This window comes from Microtus pennsylvanicus, chromosome 9 (assembly GCF_037038515.1).
Source record: "Microtus pennsylvanicus isolate mMicPen1 chromosome 9, mMicPen1.hap1, whole genome shotgun sequence".
Lineage (NCBI taxonomy): Eukaryota > Metazoa > Chordata > Mammalia > Rodentia > Cricetidae > Microtus > Microtus pennsylvanicus.
This window is the reverse complement of record NC_134587.1, coordinates 33183977-33207259: the sequence shown is the minus strand read 5'-3', so window position 1 is coordinate 33207259 and position 23283 is coordinate 33183977. Positions and strand designations below refer to the sequence as shown.

General features: G+C 40.1%; 1 protein-coding gene and 1 non-coding gene across 6 annotated transcripts in view; one reads left to right on the top strand and one right to left on the bottom strand.

Moving 5' to 3' along the window:
- Positions 1-23283, bottom strand: part of Qtman (queuosine-tRNA mannosyltransferase) — a 339919-nt gene that overhangs the window by 62283 nt on the left and 254353 nt on the right. The window lies entirely within an intron of this gene.
- Trnad-guc (transfer RNA aspartic acid (anticodon GUC)) lies at positions 15268-15339 on the top strand. Its single transcript has one exon. It is a non-coding gene; the product is annotated as a tRNA-Asp (tRNA).

Below are 23283 nucleotides of genomic sequence, written 5' to 3'. Positions count from 1 at the left end.
AAAGCAGAAACTATACACTGACGTTCTGTATTAGTAGACAATATTAGTAAGATATATGAAAGAAATTATAGAACTAACAAAAAAGTGACAGAAAAAGATATGGTTATACACACAAATGATAGGAAAACAAATCAACCATGTTCATCTAAGTGATTTCTGTAGATTCTTGGATTGAAAACAGCTAAAGGAGAGAGAAAATGGGAATAATGAATAAGTTCCTTCTAAAACTAACCAGAAATAAGCATATACAGTTTAGTGATCGAAGCCCTTGGGTAACTTATAAAAAAAACCCTATTCATTGTTATCCAACAATGTGTTAGAAATTAATTACAAAATTAACATTTTTAGAATTTATCCACATAAGCAAATAGCAAAGATAATTAAAAGATCATGTTTTCCCACATGTCTTCAATTCATCACTTATATGGTGAGCAGATTTATATACTTTATAGTATACTCATGAGGTATAAAAGCAAACCTCTAGACATAGAATTTGAATTTATACATATTCTCCCTTTACCTCCTGCTATGTTATCTTTACTAAACAAAAGAATCACAAGGAAAGAAACCCATGCTAATTACAATGGTATGTTTATAAGGCACGGCATTAAGCAGAAAGACCTGTATTCTTGGTTGGCTGTCTGGAGTATGGAGGCATGCTCTTTTTCACTGGGGATGATTAAGAGCAAATATTAACAAAATAGGTGGTACATGTCCACAGAGGTTGTTTCAGTGTGGTCTGAACAGACCCAAGTCACAGACAAGTCAGTCACGCTCCCACACCCCCAGCACCACTGCTTTGAGAATGAGATGAGACACCGAAAAGCACTGTGATGGGTGAGGGTGGCTTTTCAATGTTTAATATTTTTTTGGTGCCTGAAACAATATTTATGTCCTGTTACAAACATTCAAAGGCAACATGAAATACTGACAGCAATCTTGAGTGTATGGGAAACAAGAGAGCCTTACTTGGACAAGACAGATGTTATAATAGGAAATGAGGATCCACAAAAATTAGTTGCACTAAACAGTAACAAGAAGATACCCTTCCACTATTCACTGGCCCAAGAAATGTGTGTTGGAACTGCAAGAGGATTTGCAGGCCCCAGACAGACTGCTTAGTAAAGACATGCTCCTCCAGAGACGACGGACAGAAAGAGACTATGGCCAAAGGATGACTTCCTGATAGTCCCCTTTAAATGGTAGATATAAGGTTGTCTTAAGGAAATCATGCTCTGTTCTCAGAGCCTATTCCCAGTTGTTTATATTTTCCACCATGACTTGTAAGAGTGATTTCCACAAATCTAACACTTAGGGGGTAACTATTCTTTTACCATTTGCTTATACAGACTCTCTTAGAATAGTGTGCACAATTAGTATTATTTATCTTAAATGGTTATATCTTGAGTCCCCATTCCCTCTTAATTTTAAAATGTTTTAGATTGTATACTTTGCTAATTTCACTGACTACTTATATGATGAATTCACCTTAGCCAATTTTATACAATCCTTTTAGGATATATTCTCCTCACAGAAAATTCAAATTCCTTACGAACATTTGAGAATATGAAAGCCACCTTGCATTCTTGCCAACACGAACTTCTGCCTTGACAAAAAAGCTCTTTAAGGCAACAACTAAATTCTGGCTTATGTGAGTTTTCTTTTTCTTTTTTTTTTCTAGCGGTTCCATACTTAAGGAAATTTCTAGCTGAACCTTCGAGGATAGAATTTTCTTTCCCCAGTGAAGATCAGATTTTTAGGTTATACTTCTTTTTCTTCCTCTTCCCCTTGTGGCCTAATGGTACTGTGGGCCTTCTGGTCACTTTGCTCCTCCACACATTATCTAATGCTGGGATTATTCCTAAGATCATCTTGGGTATTAAGTGTATTCTTCAATCACTCAATAAATAAGTCACTGTGTTTAATAATCAAACAGATCCATCCAATTGATAGTTAAGCCTCCTCTATGTGCAAGAGGGTACGTTTATACTCATAAAGCTTAAAAGCTTGTTTACAGTGACATTTCATATACACTTGTTTTCATTGCCCACATCACCATTTTATTCCCTCTCCGTCTATCTCTCTCTCTCAGTGCTAGGGATTAAATTCAGGACTTTGCCTGTACTAGACAAGTTCTCAAACACTGAGTTACATCTGTAGCCCATCATAATATTTTAAAACTAAACTGATTTCTGATACCATCAATCAATGCTTCACAGACTGCACAATTTGCTTATCAATTCTTTTTGTAGCTCAGAACTTCATATCTACCTTGTTTATAATGGTGAGGTACTATGGTTTGAGTCTGCAATGGCCCTTCCGTATGCTCATCTTCTGAACGCTTGTTCCACAGTGTATAACAATATTATAGGGACTCTGTGGAACTTTTGGGAGAAAGCAAGCTAGGGAGAAGCCCACAGAGGTGATGCCCACCATTCATTCAGATCAGTATTTTCAGTTTCCTAGTCTACACAATGTACGTAAAGCTGCTACTACCTTTGCAACTTGGGCTGAAGCATCTACTGTTGGCTCTTGCTCACATGAACTGCCATGATGGACTAAAATCTCCATCAGCCCAAATCATCCTTTTTGCTTTCCATTGTCTCCATCAGATGTATGGCTACAGCAATGCAAAGATCACTAAGGTAGCACACAAACACAAAGCCATTCCACAATGTGGATTTGAAGTCATTTCCTTCTAAGCAGAGAAGGGGCTATTTCCATGCACATGAATGACTTGTTGTGTAAGGATTCACTTTTCAGCAAGTCTTTCACACATTAATAAAACATCAACACTTGGACAGGTCTGAAAGTGGCCTCCACTCACATGCTATTTTCGAGGGTTCCTTTTCTCCCTCTTGGGAAAAGACATTATTTAGAGGTTTAAAAAGAGGCGGGAAAAGTACATCGGAATTGAAAAGGCAATCACTTCCCTCTTTCTGAACAAATTTGAGGCAGGGTTTCCAATTGGGCCATTTCCTTTGGAGTATGACAAGATTAGTTTTTTTTTTTTTAAAGATTCTAATTTGTACTAAACTTCTCTAATCCCTTTCCTTCCTCCAAACCCTTGCATATGCTCCCCCCATTCTCCTTCAAATTCATGGCCTCTTTTTTACTAATTGTTACTGCCTGCATATACGCATATACACATACTGTGGTGGTTTGAATAAGAATGCTCATCATAGGCTCATACATCTGAATGCTTAGTCACCAGGGAATAACACTATTTGAGAAGGATTAAGAAAGGAGGTCTTGAAGCCCATGTCAGGTCCAGTTTCTTTCTCTCTGTGTGCCTTCTACCAAAGGATCAAGATGTAGTTCTTAGCTACTTACTACTCCAGCACCATGTCCTGCCATGATGCTAATGGACTATAAGACTCGGAAACTATAAGTCAGGCAGGCCCAATTAAATGCTTTCTTTTAAAAAGTTGCTGCAGTCAAGGTTCTCTTCACAACAATTGAAGGTAGGGTGGAGGCCTCCTGGGCTTTTACCTGTCCACGTTGGCATGTCCATGATTTTTTATTGGATACTGTGGTGGGAAAAGTGGGGAACAGGTACAACACCATGATAGGTGAAACTTCCTGAAGAGGGTACCAGGAAAATAAGGAGGTTTTATATCCATGCTGATAGTGACAATAAGAGAATACTGCCAAAGTTGAGAGAATCAGGGCAATAAAAAGAAAATATTTGTAAGCTTTGTTTCCCAATGTTACTTTTAAAAAACAAAAACAAAGAAACAAGAGAACAAAGACCCAAGTTTTGGTAAAGAAATTTTTCTTAAGACTATGTTTGTTTTTTGACTATTCTCTTAATCTCTGTAGTCCTCAGTTTTCTGATCTGTCCTGTGAGAGTGAGGCCACTTGCAGACTTTTCAAAGAGGTAAACGTCAAACTTCTAATCACGTCTAATGTTTACTTTATTGTTAACAGGCAAAGCAGCATGAAGAGTAATGCGGGGCCCAAGGCATGTTATCTGGTTTCAAAGTCAGGGCTCTGCTAAAGTTTAGCTGTCTTGAGAAAGTCTTTACATTAGATACCAATTAACTTGTTAGTAAAACGGAAATAATACTGTTTTGCAGAATTATGCTTTCGTATTGGTTAGCATATGCTAAGAACGCAGTCAATTTCCACTCTAAAAAACTGATGCCAATGGTGAGGATCAGGATGACATTGTGTCACTAAAGGGACACCGAATAGTCTGAGCACTCTTGCACAGGGTTACATCATGCTTTCTTTAAATTTCCTTTCACATTATACTTTAGCCACCCATTTCAGACGAGCAGTTTAATATTCTAACTTCATTTGTATATGAACTAAAGATTTGTGTTCATGTCTTAGGAGCACATAAACTGCAAAAATCAAAGAAATATATTCCTTCTTTTGTCATATAGTATTGTTTTCTGCTCTTTAGTTTCCTTCCACTCTTTCTTTATTACCTTTCTTCTTTTTTAAACTCCATAAAACTAGAAAAATAAGATCAGGAAAAGCAAAGTACCAGTTTCCATCCCTAGGCATGAATATACGACATCAAAAGTTCATCCCCCTATTATTAAATATTATAATGCTAGCTACTGATTCACTCATGTTCTGATTATACTGTTGTTTAATAGTTAAGCCACAGAAACCAGCCTTATAAAAACTAATATTATAAAATAGTGTTGTTAATTATACATTCAAAGTATGTGTGCAAGTTAAATACACAATATAATAGAAAATCAGAAATGCTTGACATGCAGGGTTATCCTACAATATAATCAAGGTAAAGAAAGGTCTGAAAAGTCAGTGAAAACACTGAATAAAAAAGGTTTAGAGAAAAAAAATTATCTACCATTCAAGCAAAATTACACATGCTAGATGGCTGGCCAAATGGCCGTCTGTCCTCAAGGAACACAGTTTGGGAGGTGCTGCATTCAGGAGGGAGCTGGGTGGGGCTGCAGCAGAAACCACATCTGGAGCGAGCATGGTTCCAGGACTGCACTACAACAGGATGCTCAGTTCTGCTCTCACGAAGCTCAGAAGCTTGCCAGGTATGAGAGTGTGAGGTAGGCTGTTGCTACGGTTTGGATGTTTTTTCCAAAGGGTGGTGCAATTGAGACGTGGAGGTGATAGACTCGCTGGGGAGATGAGTTTTAGGGGGGAAAGTCTTCAGGTAATTTTGAGACCTGCCAAGGAAGGTAGATTTCATGAAGTCCTTTGGTAACTTTGGCAAAGAACTACTATATAGAAGGCTGTATGCCCCACCCTCTCTCTCCGTTCTGGTTCAAGATGAGACTGCTTTTACACAGATTCCCACCATATGTGCCACCATCTGCCATGCTTAGCAAAAGCCAATCCAATAGAATGTCTGATCTTGGACTTTGAACTTCTAAAACTGTAAGGAACATAAACCTTTCGTTGTATATGTTGGTCCCCTCAGGTATTTGATTGTAGTAATGCAAAGTTAACCGACAGGACTGTGACTAGGAAGGAAAATCACACACGCAAATGGCCTAGTGCATGACAGACACGGTCACAGCCAGAGCACTAATGGGTGGAGGATAGGCAAGAAGACACGGTGAAGAATGATGAAAGATAAAGCCTGGTACATCAGTAGGGGAGGCTTTTGCCCTTAATAATCTAAGTGAAGGGGCTAAAAACCCTTGGAGAAGTTTTGGGCCAGCAGGGGTCTGTATAAATACTCTAGCTGTGATGTGAAGAACAGCTTAGGATAAATGTGGCAGAGCCAATAATAATATATAACCTCCTCTGTTGTCTGACTCCCCCTATAATAATGGGTGAAGGCAGAGACTCTTACATACAAAGAGGAAAAAGGAGGAAATGTCAATAGAAAGGGGAAAAGTCAACAGAATTTCAGAAGATGGAACGCAAATGGGTAAGTGGTGCCTGAAAACATACGAGGCAGAACACGCGGCTCAGGAAAAGTGAGTATACACAGGTGTGCGGCTGCTATCCAAGAAGCTGCTCGTGGTGCAGTAGAAGCTCTGAAAGGATCAAGAACTGGCTACTCTGGGGCTCATGGAGGCACAGTTGAGCAGAACAGAGCATAACTGACTCATTCTGTGTAAAGTAATGCCAAAACCTCTTCTGTCAACCAGCTCCATTGCCAGCTTCCATGTCAAGAGCAGAAAGGGGGATCTTAACTAGCTGTGTTGGATAGAGACCAGGCAAGGACCAGGCAGGGCAACGGTGAGTCAAATGAAAGAACAAGAAACCCATTCTCCCTTGGCTTTCTAGTAACCTTTTCCCATTTGATGCCTAGACAGCTTGAGATATGCTTCTAGGAGATTGTCCAAGCTTTTCTCTGGAAACCAACTGGACTGACCAAGAGAAACTCTTAGTGGTGACTCAAAAAAGAAGTTGACCTCTGTTTCACTGAGGAGAATAGTCACAAGTGAATAAATACCAGCTCCAAAGAACTAATCATCTTTTGAGGTCTTGCTATAAAATATGAATGGATATAAAAGATACTAGAAAAACCATTTTAAAAAAGATTTAATCTTATGTGTATTTGAGTGAATGTATGACCACATGTGCAAGGTTATCCACCGATGCCAAAAGAGGTTTCAGATCTGAGTCACCTGATAAGTATACTGGGAAGTGAACTCTGGCCTTCTGGATGAACATGATGGCTCTTAAATAAGAAGCCATCTCCCCAGCCCCTGAGGAAACTTTTGAACAGAAAATAAACAAGACAAAGAAAACTCTGAGAAAGAACTGTTACAACGTGGAGAACAAAAGGAAACAGAAAAATTCTATAGTAAGTGTCATAATACTACCATTTTACATCCATGAGGGGAAAACCAAAATGTAATAGGAAGGGCATTCAAAACCAAAACAAAACAAAACTAACAATTTGAAATATTATAGGGGTGGGGAGGGTAGTCCAGTGGTTAAAGTGCTGGCCAAGCAAATGGCAGGGCAGGAGTGTGTATCCCCAGAGACCATATGAGCTGACTTATGTAATCCCAGCCTACCAGGGTGGAGAAAAGGTACCCAGAACAAGCTGCCTAGCTAGACGAGCCATATTCTTGAGCTCTGAGTTTGACTGTGAGACCCTGCTGCAACAAATCAGGAGGAAGAACGATTGAGAATGATTTCCATCATCAACTTTTGGTCTCTACATGTCTGTGAATGTAGCATAGCTACAGACAGTGAAAACAATGGAAAACACACACACACACATCTCATACACATATACATACACATATACACATAGATATAAGAAATTGAAAAAAACAATTACATGAGGAAAAAAATCTGAGTTGAAGGAACCGAATAAGAAAACACATTGTGGGGGCAATAAGCGAAGAAACAATACAATAGTTTTGTATTGATGAGATAGAGTGCCCAACTAAAGGAAGGAGAAGAAAATTCAGTTCAAATATTCAATAGTTTCAAAATACTTTGGTAAAATCTAAAATTCTTGTCCCTTTCTAGTGATGGTTGTGCATGCCTGTACTCCTAGCATATGACAGTCTGACCTAAGTGAATATAGGGGAAAAAAGTCACAAAAACAAAACAACCCACAGAAATATGAAGAGAGCTAAATGAAGCAACATCCCAATAGCAAGAAGTTTTGCGGTAATGCATATTTAAAAAAAAAACCAAAAAATTCAAAATGTAAAAAATGAAAAATTTTATCAATGGTGGGTGCTGAGGAGGTTATGAGGCTTGGAGATGAAGTCTGGGAATAAGAAGTTTGGTATTTATTTTGAAACATCTCTTGTTTTTTCTGACCCTGTAAAGTGAAAACATGTATACTTTGAGAATTTAATAATCGATGGGCATTTGATGTAAAGATCTTTTTGAATACTAAATTTTCTAATTTTTCCTTCTTGATCTCCTATTTAACATCTCTTTTTGACTTTCAATCTCTTCGTTCATGAAGAATGTGAGGAATTAACTCTCAGGCACTGCTCAAAAATGCCTAGGAAGAACTATAGACATCCAAAAAATGGAGCCAAGGTAAGAGAACTGACTCCAGATTTGATCCCCCAGACAAACCACCAATAGCTTTTCCAATTTGGAGATGTTCATGGTATTGTGAAACCAGCATGTTTCACAGGGGGCACACCTAGATGCAAATGTTTTTATGTTCATGTCCTTAGGAGAACACAAACTGTAATAGTGTACTGTCTACAGATGCACTAGCGCAGTGTGGCATAGACTCTGTGGGGATAAGAAAGCAATATCTGACTTGACTTAAGGTCCACCCCACAAGGTGGAACCCATACCTGACACTGCTTTAGGGATCAACCAGAGACTCGATATTTCAGGGTCTGAGGATAAAACTAAATAGCGCTGATCTACTAAAGGAATGCAACAATATAATGTTTCCTAATGACATTTTGCTATCAGTGCCTTGCTCAGCCATCATCAGAGATGCTTCTACCTGTAGCAGGTGAGGAAATACAGACACCCACAGCCAGACAGAATGCAGTGAGAGAACTTGGGACACTCAGTTCAAAACCTGATGTCACCATCAAATTCCGTTCAGGTAACCCCTTAGAAGAGAACGCAAAAAAAAAAAAAAAATCCTCTAAGAGCCAGAGGAGATGAAGGACACCAAAAGACAAGGCCTTCTAAACACAACAGCAACAATCCACTTAAGAACTCACAGAGACTGGTATACACTGGTCAGCACCAGGTGGGGCCCCAGAGCTGAAGGAGAGTGGATACAAGTCACTACCCCTAATCCAGAAGCTATCTGCAATTGGTAACCAGAACAAAATAAAATTTGTTTTTCTCCGAAGGAGTCTCACTGGGGAAACTAACTACTCTTAAAGGCACACTACATGCCCAGCAGTGGACGGGCAAGAGAACAAGCTCAGCGGCATCTTCGGATGTTCTTATTCTCATAATCCCATAATCTTGTAAGGGCCTTTTCTTTTTTTTTGAAAGAAATCCTCCACCTCACTCCCTCTCCCCATCTCTCTCATATACAGTTCTTTTGTTTAGATATTATGGCTTCCAGGCTAGTGTTTTTATGGTATTCCTCAGTGTGCAAATAATTGGGTCTCTGCATCTATATCTGTTCCTTGTGCCTTTTCTTGGGCTCTTTTTTTTTCTGCTTGTTTTGTCCTGTTTCAGGGTGCTTGTTTTTGTTTTATCTTATTATATTATATTCCCTTAGATGCCTGTTTTTTCTAATAAAAGACAGAACGGGGATGTATCTGGACTGAAGGAAGGGTGGAGAGAAATGGAGAAGTACAGGGAAGGGAAAACACTGAATGGGAAAAAAAATCTATATTCAACAAAAGAGAAAGGAAAAACCAGACATTTCAGCATTATGAGGCCACTGTCCCTCCTTTAAGCTTATTATTACTGTCAAGGAATGAATTGTGTGTGTGGCGGCAGGAGGGAGAGCTGCTGCATGGGGCACACGTGAAGGTCAGAGGACAACTCTGTGGAGCCCATCTTCTCCTTCCACCATGTGGGTCTGAAGCTTGAGCCTTTACTCAAAGAATCACCTCACTATCCCTCAACCTTTTGAAATAAATATAGTGTTGATTGCTTCCAGTTTGCGGCAACGCACATCCTCTTTCAGGATGTGAAAATTATGCTGAGGCTCAACATTATTTGCAGAAGAAATTTTACTTTTCACCTTGAAACATCCTTCCTTTAAATAGTGGGTTTATAAATATGCCAAATCCTCTCACGAGGGGCATCCATTCACTGCTTTCCTTAAGCAGTGTACTGTGTCATAGGCACAGAAATGTACAATATGTCTTTAAATACTAACGTGGATATAAACTGAAACTTTATCTTTAGTACATATGTATTAGAAAAAGTAACTACTTAATGAGAGATAGCAACTCAAGGAATCTGCATATAAACTTAAGCAATCATTCCACAATTTAGCTATATTGAAAGCCTGCTTTTTATGAGCTGTATCACCTGAAATATCAATAATCTCATTTCTATACAGGTGATACTTCAGTCCTGTCAACCAGGGCATAACTGAGCCCTAAAAGTATCAAAAGCCAGGTTATTCTAGAACTGAAAGTTAGTTTGGGAGCACAGACAGCAAATGGCCAGATGGCCCTGCAGTAAATTGCTGAAAGCCATTTAAAACCAATCCATGTGGAGATGTATTCCAACAGAGCACTATAGGCAACAAGCCAAGGAGATACCAAAAGACTTGCGACAACATCTTTGTTAGCCATAAATAACATTTCAATTTTATAGAACTCAAGTTAAAACAAACCTTGTTCTTTACTTCCCAGTAGTAAACACATGAGCCAAATCAAGTGTGTTACCTACTAAGGCTATGGCGCCATTAGATACTCAGGAGCGGCTGCTAGTGAGCGGGGAGAAAAGGCTATGCATACACTCCTCTATAGTCTCCTCCGGCTTGACTGACTCTGTCTACTGATGTGCAGTGTGGGAACTTCAGTTATATTTTATTTAGGTACTTTGCATATATGATATAAAAAGAAGTGAGGTTGGCTGAAGGGTAATTATTTCTTGATGGAAGAATGTAAGAGTACAAACAACACAGTTACAGTTACTGTTTATGCAAACTCAGCTCTTCATTGCTGTTATGCGACGCAAACGGTATACAAAATACAGAGTCATTAAAGACTGACTGCCACACCATCAGTAAAGAGAATGAAGACCTGCTATGCAGAATTATCAGATATATTGCATTTGTTGTCACTAAGATTAACAAAATACTACTTCGAAGGACTGCACACTGTGACACGGAAACAGCTTTGCAATACAGAACACTCTTCTTACACACTGCACTGAAATAGGATTACACCTCTAGAAGAAAGGGGTAGCCATTTATTGATGACCTAAGGCCACAATTGAAAAAGCATCTGTGATAAGTGAAAATTTACAATACAAAACTAACTCTATATTAAGAACTTTCCCTGGCATCTTAGCATTACATCCCAACGCTGAAGATTATATGCTCAGGGGTAGGAAGAGTTAGGTACAGCTCTTCAGGACTTGCTGATGGCCAATCACTTTCTACCAGCCTCAATGAGAAGAGGGTGAAGGCTGGGGAGGAGAGCATATGCAGATCCACTCCACGGGGAGGGCCAGGCAAGCTGCCTGGCTTTGATTTCCTCAGGAGGATAACTGCCACACTGCTCAAACTTAATAGTTTGGATGCTCTTATTCCAGCAAAAGAGTACAGGGGAATACTTAGAAGCTCAGAGTGGCTATTGAGAGAGAGAGAGAGAGAGAGAGAGAGAGAGAGAGAGAGAGAGAGAGAGAGAAAGAGAGAGAGATCAATTTTATAGAGGGAGGAAACCAACAGAAGTTAGCCAAAAACAGGACAAACAGAACAGACAAGATCCTCTATTTATTACTACTTGGGAGGTGAAAGATACTTATTTTTCCCCTCCCCCTTTCCTCCTATAGGCTTGGTTGAGGGGAATAAGAATTGATTAACTGAAAGAACGGTGTTAAAGAATACTGCCTTCAGGGTAAGGTATATATTCCTAGTGTAGAACCTGAAAGGTAAGTATGATTCTGAATCACGTAAACAGGATTTTGTCCGAAAGAGGCAGTCTTAGTCAGTTTCTTTCTTGCCAGCACGCTTCCACCTCTTTTCCTTGATATCTTATCAAGGAGTCAGGAAAGAACTTACTTTTGTGCCTCATAGGAACACCACTTTTGCTATGGCCTAATAGAAAGCAGTTTCCCTTCCTTCTTCTTGCTCCTGCTGGAGCTGGAAAGGGACAGTGGAAAGCGCGTGACTAGTATCTGAAGAGGAAGGATTCTACCAGCTCTAATGAGAAAAAAACCTTCTTTCAGTTTCTACCGCTACCTTAATTACATTCTCGGAGCTTCTTTTCCTTCTTATTGCTGACAGCATGCAGTTTCCACGGCTTTCTGGCTTTTACTTTCTTCTATCTATTACTTTTCTGCCTATCCCACACTACAATCCAGGCAAAGAAACACCAGTGTCAGTCATGTGTGAAAAAACAAAACACTTTGATTTAAGACATCAAAAGTGTCATAAAGGCAAGTGAAATGAAACCTGAAGAACTACAAGGGACATGCAAACATACACACAACAGCAGGGCTCGTGGTCGGCTTGGCCATCCACTCTGCAGCTGGTGACAAAGCAATTCAATAAGCATCTAAGGCTTTCAGTTTTCTCATTTGCAAAGGGAGGCTAACACGTTTCTCAGATCTGGGAAGAGCTAAATAGGTTTCTTCCTCCATTCTGTCTGTACAGTCATAATTTACCATAATAAGAATGTGTTACCTACATTGGGAACATACACCAACTATTTCAATTAAAATGGAAGAATGAAAGCAGCTGTGAGTCGCTGCCAACCTTAGTGGGTAGAGGAAGGTAGCAGCATGCTTCTTGAATTAGGGGTCATTATTTAGCTTAGCTTCTTATATGTGGTGTCACTCAGAGCTACAGAAAAAGCAAAAACATTCTCTTCCAACAGAGACAAGGGCCATCTGGTCATTCATTGATGGAAATAAATACCCAAGGATGAATTGTGTTTGCACTGACTGGTCTGTGTGCACACAAGGCATGCAAAAGACATAAAAGCCTTAGAACACATCCACAAGAGCAATCAAGATGTTGTTTTGCAGTTTCGTGCCATGGCGTCATGTCAGGTTTCAGTTGTTTACTGTATCACCTCATTTACCCTAATGAAAAATTACTCGTAGGACTCAGTTTCCTTACTGGCACCACTATTCATTTCGAGCACAATTTTACTTTAAAAAGGGAATGGAAAGATACTGATGTCATTGTCAGATGAAGCAAAACCACATGAGAGGTCCAGACTCTGGCGCTCATTTATTAGATAGAAGTCTGGGGAAGAAGCTCGGGGACGTATGTGTCACAGCATTTTCAATGGCCGCCCTCCACAAACAAGGCTGGTTTACAAGGGAGAAACACAGAAGATAGGAGGGGTTTCAGTTTTTAAACTACATTACTGAATACACATTTGCTTCTAAACTTAAAAGCAGTGCTGAATTGCATTTGGATAGAGTTATAGCATGGCTTTAAACACACACGCACACCCAGACACACACCATGGAGGTAATCCAGTTACTCCTGCAGCACAGATGTGCACAAGAATGCTCTAAGTGATTAAGAAGGGGCTTTAAAGTGGGCTAATTAGAAACATCTTTCTTACTATGATCAACACTGATATTAGCTCTGAGTTCTGATTGGTGGAAATTTACATTTGAATTTAGATTCCACTTTCAGAAGTAGAAACACTGGCTGCACTTGCTCCTGTGCTTCGGAACTGTCTGACTGTGAGAACCTACGGTTTGAAACTTCGTCCATCAAGTCAGTTTTGAAAATAGAATTCTGTCCACTTAATAGAACTTCTTGTAACTAGCATTAATCCTCTTGCCGAAAGAAGGACAACAACAATCATAAGTGCAGCAGTTTAAAACCTATCTTGACAGAAAGAAATCACTGTCTTGTAATAGCGACCACTCTACTCCGCTTTGATTAACGGCACAATGCTGTCTAGAGAGGCCAGTCACAGGACTGCTGAGACGGTAAAATACAGTAATCGATGGGAACCTGTTCAGCATACTGCTTGACAAAAACAGTTTATTAATAAAGTTTCAGTTTTTCAAAATGAATGATTACAAAGGAATATGAATCCTGAGAGCTGCAATATACACGAACTTATTTTAAGTCTATGTTTTATTTCCATAAACCTTACAGGATATCATCTGCATGTTAACCTAAGAATCTTTCTGCCATTAAAACTTTTAAAGTTACAGTCACATAAAGTCCCAAAGGTCAGAAGAAACTGCTTCCTATTCGTCTCACACCCTGTGACCCAAGACAGCCATGCATGGACAGCACAAGGTCACCCCTACTCTCCCAGGCCCATGTTGGCAAGATCAAGAGTATGACTTCTGTAATTAGTAGAATAGCTTAGTTATGTCATCTTCTAACAAATAATTACTCTGCACTGGGAAAGAATACAGAGACACTCTGAAAGACATATTCCATCATGTCTCCCCTCTAGGCTTGAAGAATGGCAACAGAATTTGTATAAATAACAGGGGACCTGCCATCTTGCTTTATTTGTATTTTGTTTACAGTTCCAGAGAGTTGCTAACCATCCCAAGTCAGTTTACCTTTCACGGAGGAGGCACAGGCGTCTACACAGCAGGACTGGGAGGCGAGGCAAAGCGCCTGTAAAATGCTGCAGTGACGGGCACTGCACCACCGCAGCTTCAGGACCAAACTGCCTTCGGATCAGCTTTTACGGCCAACACAGAAAAGGTAAGGGGTATTTGGTTGAAAAATATAATTCAATAAAAGTTTCCTACTTATTAAATGTGAATAATCAAACTGCTATCCAGTACACATTACACATCAATAAAGCTATTTCACATCAAGATCAGCTTCTTTAGAAGGGAAACACACTTCCACATTGTGGACAATGTGACTGATGGTATTGAGAGGGAAACTCAGAGACAATATTCCAAATTCATGATCTTCCTTGTACTTTCTTATGCTCTAAATACCTGACTGGCTTTCTCATCTTGCCCTGGTGGGTATACATAACATTAGTGGCCCAAAACTTCCCCGACACCTATATGTAGCGCCTGCACTATGGGTCAGTATGCAAGCCAGGTACTACTCAGCAGTAAAAAAACAATGACTTCTTGAATTTTCCATACAAATAGACGGAAATAGAAAACGCTATCCTGAGTGAGGTAAGCCAGACCCAAAAAGAGGAACATGGGATGTTCTCACTCATATTTGGTTTCTAGCCATAAACAAAGGACATTGAGCCTATAATTTGTGGTCCTAGAGAAGCTAAATAAGAAGGTGAATCCAAAGAAAAACATATAGGCATCCTCCTGAATATTAAGCTTCATCAGGCCATGAAAGGAGACCGAGACAGAGACCCACACTGGAGCACCGGACTGAAATCTCAAGGTCCAAATTAGGCTGGAGATTTAAAAACATACGCACACAGACAGAGTCACGGGGACACAGGTCATCCTTGAAACAAGAATGCCAACTTTATTGTGCTCCAGGGAAGCTTATATAGGAATCCTTAAGTGATAGTCACACCCCAGCTCTTGGGATTTTCAGCTGTAAAACCCACCATAATTCACTCCCCTGCCATCAGGAACTCATGAGGGTCTTGTGCTCAGAGCAGCTACAGGCACAGATAAACAAGTTGTTTCACTCCAGCAGGCAAAGGGTCTGAGGTAGGCCAAGAAAGTCAAGGGGTCAGGGGTCTGCAGCCCCCAACATCTATATGGAGAGGACAACAACAACAAATAATATTCTATGTCTCCTCGTTTGTATAGTGGTGAGTATCCCCGCCTGTCACGCGGGAGACCGGGGTTCGATTCCCCGACGGGGAGCCAAAAAAAAAATTCTATGTCTCTTGTTCCCTTCTTTTCCTTCTTTCTGACTAGGGCAGCTTCAGAAGGCACTCAAAGAAAATCAAGGAGGAAGAGGAAAAACTTGTTTGAGTAGCATGATTCAGATTGAGTGTTAAATGCAGATACCTTGACATTTGACTATAAGAAAGCATGGAAGCAAAGCTTGGGGGCAAAGGAACGGGCAAAAGGGAACCTTTAATAACAAACCAATATGAAAATATTCAGACTTCAAAATGTTCCCCCCTTGCATTTTTACTTAGTCAAAACACTATCAGATGGTAGTCTACTTTAGCACTAATAGCTTTCAGACAGTAGGCACCTACTGTTTTCCTCTTCTGTCATGATCCATGTATACTCAGGAAGACTATCTTTGCCAAATCTCATACAAAGCAAAGAAAATGTCTCTTTTAAAATATTTGATGACTTTTTTATTTTTCCTTAACTGCGTAAGGTTATACAGATAGAGTAAAAAAGCAGCTTGACATTAAGTTAATGTTAAAATTTTGTTGAAAAATAGTCTCGTTAAAACTAATACAATCATCAATTCTTCACAACTATGTGAGTTCAGTTGTATATTAGCATTGTATGTATTAACTGGGTGGAAAGACTGCCTAGAGTAGACTCTTACAAAGGAATAGACAACATCCTTCACAGTGACACTTGTTCATAATGCCTTTCTTAAACTATTTCTCTGCAGCCAGCAAACTGTGAATTAGTTCTAGGAAGTATAAATGATAAGAAAAAGTCAGTTACTTTCAAGACATCAGCATGTTTTTCCATCCCCACACTGCCTACTGTTCACCAGGAAACTCTTGAGTGACCTCTAAGAATCTTGGGCTCCTGGTAATTATAAGGAATGCAGATATACAAAGACACTGTCATTTCTCTAGAGGAGAACTCCATTTTTAAAGGAATTTATGATATCAGCTTTTTAAGAATTCATTCATGAACTCATATCATATAGCTACCCTGAGTTAGGCACCATGCTAAGCACACAGGAGTACAAGAAAGACTGTCATCTTTGTAAGTAAGAGACTGTCAGCTGATTACAGAATTGAGGGGTGGGGAAGAATCACTAACTTTACCACACTACAAAAGATCTCTCTAATCCCAATTCTTTGCCAGCTCTCACAATCTTTTCATAAAAATGTCGCCATTTGACATTGTCAGCAAGGGTAGTTTGAATGAAAATGGATTTCCATAGGCTCATAGGAGCTGCATTATTAGGAGGTGTGGCCTTGTTGGAGTAGATGTAGCTTTGTTGAAGGATGTGTGTCACTGGGGGTGGGCTTTGAGGTCGAAAATGCTTAAGCCAGGCCCTGTGCCTCACTCTCTTCCTGCTGTGTGCAGGAAGATCCTGATGCAGAACTTTCAACTACATCTCCAGCACCATGTCTGACTGCATGTTGCCATGCTTCCTGCTATGATGAAAATGGAATAAACCTCTGAACTATAAATCAGCCCCTACTAAATGGTTTCCTTTATAAGAGTTGCTATGGCCATGGTACTTCCTCACAACAACAGAAACCCTAAGACACAGCGTTTTCTTACTGATGTGGATCAGCCAATATGAGGTGCTGTCTACTAAAATGTTCAGCTCAAGTTTCATCTTATATGTAATATTTTTGCTTATGCTCTTGCTTAGGCTGTGTCTTCTCAAAGTAATAATCTGTTTGCTGCTGGAGAAGATGAACTAAACACAAGATAGAAGGTAGTCTTTTAAGAAGGGAAAACATGATTATAAAGAAAAACAAATGATAAGAATCATCAAAAACTATGTGCCAAGACAGGCAGGAAGAGAAGAGTAGAGTTGGAAGGATACCAAGGATGTGAGCTCTCCAAACAGGTGATTTTCATAGGCATCACAAAGCCCAGTGCACTGTTATCCCTCTAGGAGACAGGTACAACGCTATTACTAACTGCTGTTACAAGAGAATCTATGGACAGTGTTTATTCTTGTGAGACAAGCAAAGTAAGAGGCCCATTGTTTTCCTACATCATGAATCATAGTACAAGATGCATTCTGCCAACACAAATAAAATAGACGCACTTCTGCTCACTTGGAATAAATGTAACTGTCAGACATAGCCCAAACGCTGCCAGTCTTACTGTGTTGCATACCAGAAATTTTAAAATACTGGGGAGTTAAAAAATACTATCGCTGCCTAATACCCAGACCTACAACTTATTCTGAGAAATTCAGCTGATCTAGGATGGAGGACTAGGGACTGTTATATTTTCATACCAAGTAATTCTAATAATATGACACTCTATTTGAGAACTAGTATAACTGGTGCGTAGGAAGAAGACTCAGGAACATGGATGTGGTGGGGGTAGTTGGTAATCAGTTCTTTACAAATGTGAAAGTTCTGACATTAAACGAGAATAAACGTATACGGAACAAACAGGGTCCTGCACAGATGATGCCCTAAGGAGCAGTGCATTAGAAAAGGAAACCTCTAACTTGTCAAACCCATCAAGAAGCTTTCAAAAATGATTTACTTATTTTTATTTTACGTGTACTGGTGTTTTCTGTGCATGTGTCTTTGTGAGGGTGCTGGAGTTCCCAGAACTGGGGTTACAGACAGTTTTGAGTTGGCATGTTGTGGGAATTGAACTGGCCCTCTGGAAGAGCAACTAGTGCTCTTAACCACTGAGCCATCTCTCCAGTATCCACGAAGAAGTTATTAAGACATATTTTGGAAGCAAGAGAGGAAAAAAAGAACATTGTGTTGGCAACCGCAAAATCTGAAAGCATTGGAGGATAAAACAGCAAATGGTAAAAATGCTCAGAAGTTTTAAGACAAAACAAAGGCAAAGCAAAAAGGCTAAAAAGTGGGGCTTAAGAGTCCTGTGAATCAATGCATAAGCTAAACAAGGGACTGGCTTAACTTGCAGACGCCCCATCTATTCCAGGAGGGATGTGTGTCACTGCTAGTCATGCAGTAAGAGACTATAACCACCAAGGGCAAACTTTGAAGAATGAAGATTCCTTATGAAAATCCTGGTCTTAACCACTTTTCAAGCCTCAGGTTCCTCACAGGAGAAATAAGGACAACTGCTGTCAATTTTCATCCAGTCCAGAGCAGAAAGACTTGAAGATGTAAAAGGTATGAAATATGAGGTATAAAAATTACAGACTAAATGTTAAGATTTTTAATATAAATGCTATTGGTAATAATAGATTTTTGTCAAAGAGAAAATCTGGTAATGAATAAAAGAGATTTGCTCAAATTGAGCCACACATTAAACAAAGATATCTAGCTTGCAGATTCTAAAGGAGAGATGTTCCCTGGAGAAAATGGAGAAAGTCATGGTGGTATTGTTTTGTTTTGTCTTTTGAAATGTACACCAGACTGCAGACAATACAGAAGACATGGTTTGAAAGGAGAAATTACAAAACCGGAAGAGAAGTAGCATGAAGTAGGGCTGGGGACTTCAACCATGAGGACACCATCTGGAAAGACTGCTTGGCAAAAATACAACACTAGATAAATTCTTGACTTACTTTGCTAAAAGTTTAAGTTCAAAGAAGGCAGATGATGCCAGCAGAGAAATGACTTTCCTGGACTTTCATCAGTCAGACTGCAATGGAGGCTGCATATCGGGTGAGGAAATTACCAGGAATTTGAAGCAATAGTAGCTACTGGGCTTCAGAAAACTTTTGAAAGGAGGTAAATGAGACTAAATAGCATTTGATATATGCACAGGTTAGAGAAGAATGTCAAAACCCTGAGAAATAAATCAGTGTTATCATATGTCAAAGGCAGTGCAGGAAGTACAGGTGAGTGTGGCCATGACTAGTGGCTACTTCCAGAAAACTTCTAAAAATCAAAATAAAAAATTGTTGCTTTAGTTTTCAACACCTCTAGAACCAAATGTGTGGCGTTAGTTTTCCCCACAATAGAATTCTACTCCAAACGGATATTCTACCGTGTTATTTAATTCTACCACTATTTACCTGGAGATTGTATAGGATCCCTGAGGTTAAGGGCTCAGTACCAGAAGATGGCCTAACTTTAGATGCCCAGTCTAGGCATGAGCTACTTCTAATCAAAGGGCTACAAACTAAAAGGTGTGACACTCATTCGTTGAATTGATAACTGCCAGCATGGTGTACAGAGAATAGGAAAAACATTAAGTTCTTAGACTGCTGGGTTAATGTGAAACTCAGGAGGGAATACAGTGAGGGATAAGTAACACTAAGACCTTCAGAAAAATCCATGTGGACACCTACCACTTCAGAAACCCCCATCCTCCAGAAAGTTAAAATGGAGCTATACTTTATGGGGGGAACACTGCTTCTACTAGACACCACAGGCTAACAAAAAGCATGTTGACAGGAATGGGTTAATTCCATTGGATTTGTTGGCCGGTGAATTTCAATAGATCACTAAACTTTACAGGCTATTTCCAATGCTCTTGATAACCTCTAGGACTTGATGGTAAGACCTTATTGCTGAAGACAACACATACTTGAGTCACAGAACATAGAGGAGTCAAGTTGGTACTGACTTGGAAATTTCATCCTTACTAGATAGCCTTCACAGTGCTAGAAGGTACTGTGAATGCTGGAAGAGGGGAAAAGCAATCATCAATCTTATCTACTTGTGAACCTTGTGAGCTCTAGTAATGACTGGGCCAGTAGGACATGCCCACTAGTGCAATAGTGGCACAACTGTCCTGAGAGTAACCAACCCATTTTCAAATTGGATATATGCGCTTATGCCACAAGATGAAACCTGTACCTGTCGCCATTACTGGGTTAAAGCACAAATAGCTTAACAGGTCATATGCTCTAGAAACAACTTATTACTATAATTTTTGCTAAATGGCATAGTATTATACAACTCGTAATGACATAATTATACCGATAGATAAGTGGATTTCTCAACCCTCATCAGAGAAGTGTATGTTTGCAATTAATAGAGATTAATGCAGAGACTCACAACTGGCCAAGGTGCAGAGAATAAAACACAGCAGAATACTCAGGTCGAAGAGGAATATAGATATATACAGCACTCTCTCCTCCCAAGGCTCAGGAGTCATTGGGAAAAGGGAGCGAATATTAGAGCCAGAGGAAGTGGATGACTACTAAGAAAAAATATTTTCTGGACACATCAGGACAGCTATACAAAATCACATTGGTTGTGACAGCATGCACAAAACCTTTGCAAGCACAAGCTAGATAAAATCCCAACACCAAGAGGAGACTTGGGCATGGAGCTCCACCTCTAGCTAAGGAGCTACTGGCAACAGTTAGCTGTTGGGAAAGCTCCTGGTAAGACAAGCATGTTCTAGTGGAAAGCCATACATTCAAGAATATTTGGACACACAAATTACTATGGATGGCTTAAAAAAAGAGAAGATATGACACAGAGTTGGGTGAGTAGGAAAGGGGAGGTGGCTATGGGAAGCGTTAGGGGAAGGAGGTAAACATGACCAAAATGCAAGATGCGAATTTCTCCAAGAACTAGTAACAAAATACTTTATTTATTTATTTTTTTGGTTTTTTTGAGACAGGGTTTCTCTGTGGTTTTGAAGCCTGTCCTGGAACTAGCTCTTGTAGACCAGGCTGGTCTCGAACTCACAGAGATCCGCCTGCCTCTGCCTCCCAAGTGCTGGGATTAAAGGCGTGCAGCACCACTGCCCGGCTAACAAAATACTTTAAAACAACAACAGCAGAAACAAATCACATACTTGACTCCTGTGGAAGCAGTGGGGGTACTCTATTTCTTAATGATTTTCTGAAAGTTGCTATCCTAACCTACATCCAGGTTTGATTATAAGAGACTTGCTATACACAACAAAAGACTCCTTTACTATCATGGCTCCCACTACTTCAGACATCCTGCCAGTGAGCACGAAGCCACCGGATAATCAAAGAGTCTGGTATTACTTCTTATTACCACATTACAGTGGAGCAGGGCTCTCTAGACAGTACTGCCAAGCCTGACTTGCAGAATTCAGCAGAACTCTGCTGAAACTGGGGATTTCATACATGTGTCACACAGCTCTGCACAATGGTGGGACACTGATTAAATCTAGCTGCCTCATGGCCGGCGATGCTGCGGCTACAGTCTCATCTTAGTAGTTGAGCTGCCGCATCATGCATTAAGCCTGGGACTGAAACCATTATTCGTGTGATTCAGCACTGACCTTAAGACACATGTTAGTGCTGTAAATGCCTTGTTCTTTTGAAATTGATATTGAAAGAGAATGAGAAAAAGAGGATCTTTGAATATCTACTTGGCATTATATTCTACCTTGAATCCATTTTTGTAGCATATTCTCTTGAAAATGGAAAAAAACTTTAAAAAAATTTTTCTTTCATTTTTTTAAATTTTTTTTATTAATTTATTTATTTATTAAAGATTTCTGTCTCTTCCCCGCCACCACCTCCCATTTCCCTCCCCCTCCCCCAATTAAGTCTCCCCCCAGCCCGAAAAGCAATCAGGGTTCCCTGTCCTGTGGGAAGTACAAGGAACCCCCACCTCCATCCAGGTCTAGTAAGTTGAGCATCCAAACTGCCTAGGCTCCCACAAAGCTTTTAAAAGAAAACAAACTATCTTTTTTCCTTTTACATACCAATCCCAGTTCCCACTCCCTCTCCTACTCCCATTCCTTCCAATTATCCCCATACCCCACTCCCCATTCACTCCTCAAAGAGGGTAAAGCACATTGCTTTGAGGAAGGTCCAAGGCCCTCCCTACTATAGCAAGACTATGCAAGGTATCCATTCAAAGGGAATAGGTTCCCTAAAAGGCAGTAAAAGTAGTAGGGATAAATCCTGGTGCCACTGCCAGTGGCCCCTTAGTCTGCCCCTGCCATACAACTGTCACCCACATTCAGAGGGACTAGTTTGGACCTATGCTGGTTCCTTCCTGGTCCAGCTGGAGTTGGTAAACTGTTTCAGCGGGTGTCCCCATCAAGGTGTTGACCTCTTTGCTCATATTCTTACTTCTCCTACTCTTCCACTGGACTTCGGGAGCTCAGCCCAGTGCTCCACTGTGGGTCTCTGCCTCTGTTTCCATCAGTTGCTGGATGAATGTTCTATGGTGATATTTAAGATATTTATCAGTCTGACTACAGGGCAAGGCCAGTTTGGGCACCCTCTCTATTGTTTAGGGTCTTAGCTGTGATCATCCTTGTGGATTCCTGGGAATTTCTCTAGTGCCAGGTTTCCTGCTAGTCCCATAACGGCTCCGTCAATCAAAATATCTCTTTCCTTGCTCTCCGTTTCTGTCTTTCTTCCAGCTCATTCCTTCAAGTTCAATCCCCTCCCCTTCTCGGCTCCTCTTTCCCTTCCGTCCTCCCTTCTCTGCTGACACCATGCTCCCAATTTTGTCAGGCAATCTTGTCTATTTCCCTTCTCCAGGTGAATCTCTGGATTTTCTTAGGGTTCACCTTGTTACTTAGCTTCTCTAGGATTATGAACTATAGGCTCAATATCCTTTGCTTTACAGCTAGTATCCACTTATGAGTGAGGACATAACATGTTCATCGTTCTGGGTCTAGGTTATCTCACTCAGAATGTTTTTTTTCTAGTTCCATCCATTTGCATGCAAATTTCAAGATGTCATTGTTTTTTATTTATTTATTTATTTTACCACTGTGTAGTACTCTATTGTGTAAATGTGCCACATTTTCTTTACCCATTCTTCGGTTGAGGGGCATCTAGGTTATTTCCAGGTTCTGGCTATTACAAATAATGCTGCTATGAACATATTTGAACAAATGTCCTTCTAGCATCTGAGCATTTTTTGGGTATATGCCTAAGAGTGGTTTGCTGGGTCCTGTGTTAGTTTGATTTCCAATTTTCTGAGAAACCGCCATACTGATTTCCAAAGTGGTTGTCCAAGTTTGCATTCCCACCAACAATGGATGAGTGTTCCCCTTATTCCACATCCTCTCCAGCATAAG